The 9,052-nt window shown below is 40.7% G+C and overlaps 1 long non-coding RNA gene across 1 annotated transcript; it reads left to right on the top strand.

Annotated features, from left to right (window-relative positions):
- The first annotated feature begins 7,034 nt into the window (after positions 1 to 7,034).
- Positions 7,035 to 8,350, top strand: LOC120975363 (uncharacterized). The gene is made up of 2 exons (XR_012180922.1): positions 7,035 to 7,660; positions 7,730 to 8,350. It is a non-coding gene; the product is annotated as an uncharacterized lncRNA (long non-coding RNA).
- Positions 8,351 to 9,052: the final 702 nt, after the last annotated feature.

Here is a 9,052-nt window from a genome sequence, read left to right as displayed (position 1 = left end):
AAAAAAATAGACAAATAACAGGCTTTGCACGTATAAGTATCAGTGATGTCGATTCATCCAATTTCAGTGGCAAATAAAGAGACCTGGTTTAAAATAGCATTAACATTGTTCATAGTTAAGACATGGCAGGAAATGGCATTCTGTAGGAGTGGCCAGCTTCACCACACCATTGGATTACAGATCAACAACACAAGGATACATGCAGTGTAAAGAATGTATAAGCATCGATGCTGAGTGTACTATCAATTTATCGCATTTCAGATTGGTAAATAAAGAGACATGATTTAAACAACACGATCATAATATGCATTGTTCATAGTTAATACATAACAGGATATACATTGTCCTGGAGTTTGTAGTTTCACCACACCACTGGATTACAGATCAACGACACAAGCATACATGCAGTGCTAAAGAAGATCACTTGCTATGTTTAGTTTAATTTACATGGTATGAATAAGGAACTAGGTTGTACAACTGAAAACTGAAATTGAGAAGGGGAAACTTATGTTTATGAACTTCTTCATGACCGGCTTCAGTAAGCTGCAGCAGCGATCGATCGCTCGGGTTCAGTTAGCAGCAACAGCAAAGGAATCGCTCGGCTTTAGTTAATAGCCAAGGGATCGATCGCTTGGGTTCAGTAAGCGAATGCCTCACTCATGTTCAGTTAGCCAATGCCTCGCACACATGGGCGTACGAGAGAAACACGCAAACCACAGTGCATTTCTCGGCCCCGACGACCCGTACCGAGTACTCCCCAAAATTTTCCTCGCCCTTGCTTCTACCATGATTTTTTCCGTCATGGACGGCCCAAAGAATGTCATGCAGGTGCACCTCCGGCCCGCCTAGGACAAATAGCCCAATTTCTGTCATGATATTTTTTCATAGAAGTAAGACCCCACCACATCTATGATGATGCGTCTTTTTGTCACAATTATCGTCATTGAAGTGTCATAACAATGACAAAAAGTTTTCGTTTGAGCCATAATGTCACGGATGTGTCTCCTTTTGTAGTGATCATTACACATCCTGGTACACTGCCAAAGGCATTCATATAGAGCCATATTATTCCAGTTTTATGGAGCTGCAATATCAAGTTGTAAGTAAATAAAGGTGGGATGATCATCATTATTAGAGCATTGTCCTAGTGAGGAAAGGATGATGGAGACTATGATTCCCCACAAGTTGGGATGAGACTCCGGACGATGAAAAAGAGGCCAAAAGAGCCCAACAAAAAAATGAGGAAAAGAGAGAAGGGGCAATGTTACTATCCTTTTACCACACTTGTGCTTAGAGTAGCAGCATGTTCTTCATATAAAGAGTCGCCTGAGTTATCACTTTTATGTACTGGTGGGAATTTCTCATTATAGAACTTGACATGTATATTCCGATGATGGGCTTCCTCAAATGTTCGAGGTCTACATGAGCAAGTGATACGTCTCCAACGTATCTATAATTTTTTATTGTTCCATGCTATTATAGTATCAATCTTAGATGTTTTATATGCATTTACATGCTATTTTATATCATTTTTTGGGACTAACCTATTAACCTAGTGCCTAGTGCTAGTTGCTATTTTTTGCTTGTTTTTGGCTTTTTAGAAAATCAATATCAACCGGAGTCCAAACGGAGAAAAATCTTTGGATTAATATTTTCTGGACCAGAAGGGACCGACGATGGTTCAGAGAAGACCAGAAGAGTCACGATGAAGCGACAAGCTCACTAGGCGCGCCCAGCGGGCGCCCCATGAGTTTGTGGGCCCCACATATCACCTTTTGACCTAATTCTGCCTCTATACATTCCCAAATATTTCCAATATACCAGAGAGCCACCCGAAACACTTTCTCCGCTGCCGCAAGTTTCTGCTCTTTCGTGATCCCATATGGAAGCCTTTTCCAGTACTCTGCCAGATGAGAAATCTATCACGGAGGCCTTCTACATCATCCTTCCTGCCTTTTGATGATGCGTGAGTAGTTCACCAGAGGCCTACGGGTCCAAAGCTAGTAGCTAGATGGTTTCTTCTCTCTCTTTGATCTTCAATACAATGTTCTCCTTGATGTTCTTGGAGTTCTATCCGATGTAATCTTTTTTGTGATGTCTTCTTGGAGTTCTATCCGAAGTAATGGAGTCTTTTCTGAACTTTATTATGCATGATTATTATAGCTTTCTATTTGTCACTGATCTATCCGTTTGGCTTGACCAACTAGATTGATTTATCTTCAATGGGAGAGGTGCTTTGTAATGGGTCCAATCTTGCGGTGCTCTATATCCCACTGACAGAAGGGGAAAAGACACGTACTTGAATTGTTGCCATTAAGGGTAAAACAACAGGGTTTATTCATATTGATTGGGTTTACTTTGTCTAGATCATGTCATCTTGCTTAAGGCGTTACTCTGTTTTACACTTAATACCATAAATGCATGCTGGATAGCGGTCGATTGGTGGAGTAATAGTGGTAGATGTAGGCAGGAGTGGTCTACATGTCTTGGACGTGATGCGTATACACATGATCATCGCCTTAAATATCATCATAACTATGTGCTTTTCTATCAATTGCCCAACAGTAATTTGTTCACCCACCGTATGCTATGTGTTTGAGAGAGAAGCCTCTAGTGAAAACTATGGCCCCGGGGTCTATTTTTATCATATATAAACACAAAAATACTTTGCTACAATTTTATTTCTTTTCTACTATTTTGCAATTTACTTTACTATCTACCACTATGAGATTTCATTCTTGCAAGTAACCCCCAAGGGGATTGACAACCCTCTTATTCGCGTTAGGTGCAAGTATTTGCTTTTGTGTGTGCATGTGTTGTTCACGAGGCTTTGTGTGATTCTCCTAATGGTTTGATAACCTTGATTCTTAACTGAGGGAAATACTTATATCTACTGTACTGCATCTCCTCTCCTCTTCGAGGAAATCCCAACGCAACTCACAAGTACCAGCAAGCAAGTTGGATGCACACCCACTTAGTTTTCATTTATCTTTCATACATTATAGGTCTTAGTGCATCTGTTGCATGGCAATCCCTACTCCTTGCATTGATATCGATTGATGGGCATCTCCATAGCCCGTTGGTCTATCGAGTTGATGCGAGACTTTCTTCCTTTTTGACGTCCCTTATTGATCTCTATCACCGCATTCTATTCCACCTACAGTGATATATCCATGGCTCACACTTGTGTATTGCGTGGGGTTGAAAATGCTGAAGCACGTTAGAAGTACGATCCAATTGCATGCATGGTTTGACACCGGGGTGCTCATGATTTATATTTATGCGGTGAAGGCGGAGTCATGACATGTTAACATGATAAAATGAGTGTGGATAACATTCGTTAAGGATAGTGTATTTTGAAAAAGTATAGATTATGTTTCTTATATTCATGGATATTATTTTGTTGATATTGTTACTTCATCGTTTCTCATCAATTATATTGTAAATATATTACATGGTACACATGCTAGGTAGCATTCACCATCAATAATTCTGTTTTTATCATTTACCTACTCGAGGACGAGCGGGAATTAAGCTTGGGGATGCTGATACGTCTCCAACGTATCTATAATTATGGGAAACTAACCTATTAACCCAGTGCCTAGTTGCTGTTTGCTGCTTGTTTTTGGTTTTCCAGAAAATCAGTACCAAACGGAGTCCAAACGCTATGAAACTTTTTGATGATTTTTTTCTGGACAAAAGAAACCCTAGAAGCTTCGGGAGGAGACCAGATGACAAGCGTGGAGATGGCAAGGAAACATGGTGCACCATGTTACCTTGTGGGCCCCACATGGCTCCATCTGACCTAATTCCACTTCTAAAATTCTCAAATATTGGCAAACCCCGAGAGAGCCACCTGAAACACTTTTTCCGCCACCGCAAGCTTCTGTTCTTCCACAATCCCATCTGAAGGCCTTTTCCGGTACTCTGCCGGAGGGGGAATCGACCACGGAGGGATTCTACATCATCCTTGCTCCGTTTCGATGATGCGTGGGTAGTTCACCAGAGACCTACGGGTCCATAGCTAGTATCTAGATGGCTTCTTCTCTCTCTTTGATCTTCAATACAATGTTCTCATCGATCTTCTTAGAGTTCTATCCAGTGTAATCTTCTTTTGTGGTGTGTTCGTTGGAATCCGATGAATTGTGGTTTATGATCAGATTATTCATTGAAAGAATTGAGTCTTTTCTGAACTTTATTATTCACGATTAAGATAGCTTTGTATTTCTCTCTGATCTATTCGTTTGGTTTGGGCAACTAGATTGATTTATCTTCAGTGGGAGAGGTGCATTGCAGTGGGTTCAATCTTGCAGTATCCTCACCAAGTGACAGAAGGGGTAGCGAGGCACGTATTTTATTGTTGCTACTCAGGGTAAAATGATAGGTTTTATGCATATTGAATGGGTTTACTTTGTCTACATCATGTCATCTTGCTTAAAGTATTACCCTATTTGTCATGAACTTAATACCATAGATGCATGTTGGATAGTGGTCGATTGCTGGTGTAATAATAGTAGATGTTGGCAGGAGTCGGTCTACTTGTCACGGACGTGATGCCTATATGTGTGATCATGGCCATGAATAACATCATAATTAACTATGTGCTTTTCTATCAATTTCCCAATAGTAATTTGCTTACCCATCGTATGCTATGTGTTCGAGAGAGAAGCCTCTAGTGAAAACTATAGCCCACGGGTCTACTTTACTCGTATTACGAAAACCAAAAATACCTTGTTGCAATTCATTTACTTCTCTTTTATTTTGCAATTTATCTATCTACCTATACAAGATTTAATCCTTGCAAGTAACGAGTTCAAGGGGATTGACAACCCTCTTGCCTGCATTGGGTGCAAGTATTTGCTTTTATGTGTGCAGGCGCTGTTCACTGGGGGCTCGTATTGGTTCGATAACCTTGGTTCTCATTGAGAGAAATACTTATATCTACTGGACGGCTCCACCCTTCCTCTTTGGGGAAAATCCCAACGTAGCTCACAAGTTGCAACTCCAAATCTTTAACCCCATTTGAATCTGTGTTATTCCAGAGATGTGGTGGACTAAATAAGATGAAATAAAAAATGAAATCCGACTAGATCATGTCTCTAAGACCATAGATGAAATGTCCCACTTTTTTGCAGGCCGCCGAGAACCAAAATGAACGATCATGAAGCTGAGCCACACCAGAGGCAATGCCACCGATACAACATTGTAATGCAAGGCCAACCGATGACATTGGGAGGGGGAAGAAGAGAAAGAAGACACGAAGAAAAATTTCTTGGAGGAATAGGATGGAGATTAGTGCACTGTAGATCCAAAACGACACGAACCTGTTCCACAACCGCAAAGACCAGGACTGAAATCCCAGTGGATGAGGCCATCCATCGGCACACTCTAGAGATCTTCATGGGCGGCGATCAAATGCACAGTGGTGGAGGGCATGATGGTGGATATCATGGTGGTGGAGGGCATCGATAAGGTACAACAGTTATGTGAGCCATGTTGTAATATAATGCCATGACGATGATGGTTAATTACTACATGATTTACTACTATGCAATGAAGCTATCTCGATGGTGTTGTTGGAAACACCCGCTTTGATTGCCCAATACCAGTCCAATCAGGTCGACGTCCTGGCCTAGGTCAGACGCATGGGCTTTATGATGTCAGAACAGCCGAGTGATCTCCTGGCACAGACTCGGGCCGTTTAGGTATCCTATGGCGAATCCTTGCCATGGCCCTTCCGCAGGGGATCCCAATGTCAATAGCTATATAGGAACATAATATTAGCATTTCATGAGGTTTCCATGAATTCCAGGTATATTTTAGTTATTACGACAACTTCCTTGTATTAAGGAACCATACTTGTATATTTAAAATAGATTTTGAGAAAAAATGGGAAAGTTCTCTCTTACTTTATCTCTCCTCCCCCACTCTCTATATCTCTCTCGCATCCACCCCTCCGGGATTGATTAGCAAATAGTAGCTAGTTTGGACCTAGGGTGCAAGTCTAGGAAGTTAAATAAGAAATGTTTGAAATTTGAGACAATAAGCCGAGACAATGAGCACTAGTTTAAGAAGACACATGTAATTTCATAGCAACATTGGTAATGTTTTTTCATCCAAGATCGAGGGACTCATGTTTCTATAATAATACCATATATCATTCAGTAGTTTTTTCCAGAGGAATAAATACCAACTTTTATGTAGAAGATGGCATTATTGGATTTACCATTAGGATGTGAATGGGCTGACCCGAACCTGGCCTTAGACCCGCCCCAAGCCCAATTTGAGAGGCCACAGATCAACCCACATAAAAAATAGTCAGTGGCCTTGTTGTCCCAATGGGTATGTTGGGTCGACCCAAATTCTTGCTTTACATTGCCTTGTGGACAAACGAGGTGTTAAAATGAGCCATGGTTTAAATGGAATCCGACTAGTGTAAGAATTGGTAAGATTTTTAATATGTGGTTAATAGAAAAAATCAAGCCATCTGCTTGTGGTTTGTATGTGCGCATCTTACCTAAATATACCCAGACAATTTTGTTGTTCATATAGGCGAGCGTTTGCCGGAAATTGTCCGATAGACTGCATCGCAAAATTGGGCCTTACGACAATGCCAATGCGAAGGAGATTGCAGCTGATGTGAGATATAAGACTATAAGGTGGGCTGACCAGGTTGACCCAGCGGGTCACCAGGGGCCGGCTCTGTTGACCCCAATCTTGTTTGAGACCCCAACATGACCCATTGGCCTCAAATTTTTGGGTCAGTAAGTGACCGGACGGGCCGACCCAGCCCATGCCCATTACTAATTTACCAATAAGATATCCTAGAAGATATCATGAATTATTAGAATAATTTATCACCCATATCTCTTAGATACTGTATGAATACTAGTGATTAAAGTTCAAATATTTTAGTTAATGACACAATTGAATAATACATGAAGGCATGCATGTTCATAGATACGCAAGATTCCTATAAATACACCTAATATCACCTCACGTAGTATTCCTCCTAAGAAACGAACACTATCATACCATATACATCTCTACTTTCCATACCTTTCTAGAAAAGTTCTTGATTTTACTAGGAGCTATGGATCCTAATGGCTCCTATCCTAACAAAGTCAGATCTAGTGAAAGTGAGGCCAAAATTTCTCCCTTGCATGATGCTCCGAGAGGCAGAGCGATCATGCCGATGTTGAGTGATTTTGTTCCCCTGAATTCCACACCATCAGATTCAACTTGGGTATGGAACACCCCACCTACCATTGATGCACCACATGTAGTTACCATGCCATCAATCAAAGATTGTTCCATCATGCCATATCAAACCAGTGTATCACTATCATCACTACCTCCACAGTTGCCTGATGCAAAGTTTACTCCTTCAACTAGGGTCAATACCCTTCCTTCTCTGCCCAACCATAGGGAAATCTTTGAGAACCCGCTAGAAATATTCTCGCACCAAGATTTCCTGTCAAACCCAATTAGGAACTACTTTAGTTCATCGGATCAAAGGAGGATCTTTTCCATGGAGTCTCCATCAATTACATCCTTACTCCAAGGAGATCCCATTGCAGTTGTCAATGCCCACCTTAATACTATTGGAGCAATAGATGATGGTCCAATCTTTGAGATCCCAACCAGGAGCGTCTACAAGGTAAACTTAGTACCATCACAATTTGTTTGTATTTCTATATTTTGTCACCACTCACCAATTATTATACAGGGTCCACAAAATATACCACATGGGACGCTAACCCGTGATGCTAGTTATGTTGTGCCTACCCCTTTTGGTCCATTCGCCACATCCTCACATGACCCCAGAGAAGACAAGACTCCTATGGGTGTACCAAATGGCATTACTAATAGTGGTATTGTGCATACTACTACGAGTTCACGTAAGTATAGATGCAGCATTTGCAATCTCACCTTCAACTCATCTCAAGCCTTTGGTGGTCACATGAGTTCCCATAGCAAAGCAAGGAAGAACAAGCTACAAAGTTGAACTATGAGCGCCAAAATGGATGAAGGCAGAGGTTCTATCCCAGATGGAAAAGATATTATGGTTTCTTTACTTTTAGAAATAAAATGATGAATAAAATTGCAGAAGATTGGAAAATATTGTGTGGGTGTAAAAGATAGAACAAGATTTGTTTGATTATGTTTGTATTTGTTATTTCCTTATGTAACTATCAGACTCATAGATGGTTATCTGCTATGTTAATCGTTTTCCCATTAAATTTATGAAGTAACCATGCTTTTGAGTGAAGAACCATTAGAGCTATGTAAGTTGATAAGGATTGGCAAATGAAGCTTGCATTCTTTATGGAGAGATTGAGAATGTGGAGCACATTTTGTTTACCTATACCATGGCTATGTTTTTTAGAGATGTGTTCGCTTGTGGCTCAATGAAAATTGGGACCCATTGAACTTTCAGAATTGGTTTTCTTGTCTTGCTCCTTTCTCTGGCAATTCAAGACAGCTATGTTGGGTTATTTTTGCTTCTATTTCCTTGTATTTATGGGTTACTCATAACAAATTTACTATTGAGCATATTTTACCTCATAAAACAATTGATTGCTTGTTCAAACTTAAAATTATCTTAAATAATGATAGATTTTTGCTAAGGCGCAAGGTGTTGACAACATGGCCCTCATGATATCCAAGATCCCCACTGTTGGGCTATGTAGCGTGCAATGCTTGGATAAAGAAAATAATTCCTTCTGCATAGAACACCCGAGAGAGTGCTCGGGAGATAGATCACGAGATTACCACTAGACACTCAATCCTCGTAGTGGAAGTATAATTTGAGTAGAGTGTTGTCCATTCAATTCATCTCCTCTAGCTAATTCCCTCCAATAGCCAATCATGGAATCCCTCAAGAAATTCGTTAGTGTGGTGCAAGTGCACCGCCTCTAGGGATATCCTTGCGTGTAGATCGAAGTTTGAGAGATGGACTGGTAGGCCCATTTGCATGACCGGGGCAAGTGGAGGTGGCTAGAATATGTCACATATATAACCTAGCCGATGTAGTTACAACCTCCCTTAA

Source organism: Aegilops tauschii, chromosome 3, assembly GCF_002575655.3.
Source record: "Aegilops tauschii subsp. strangulata cultivar AL8/78 chromosome 3, Aet v6.0, whole genome shotgun sequence".
NCBI lineage: Eukaryota > Viridiplantae > Streptophyta > Magnoliopsida > Poales > Poaceae > Aegilops > Aegilops tauschii.
Note: the sequence above shows the minus strand (reverse complement) of the source record. Positions and strands in the feature narration are given on the sequence as shown.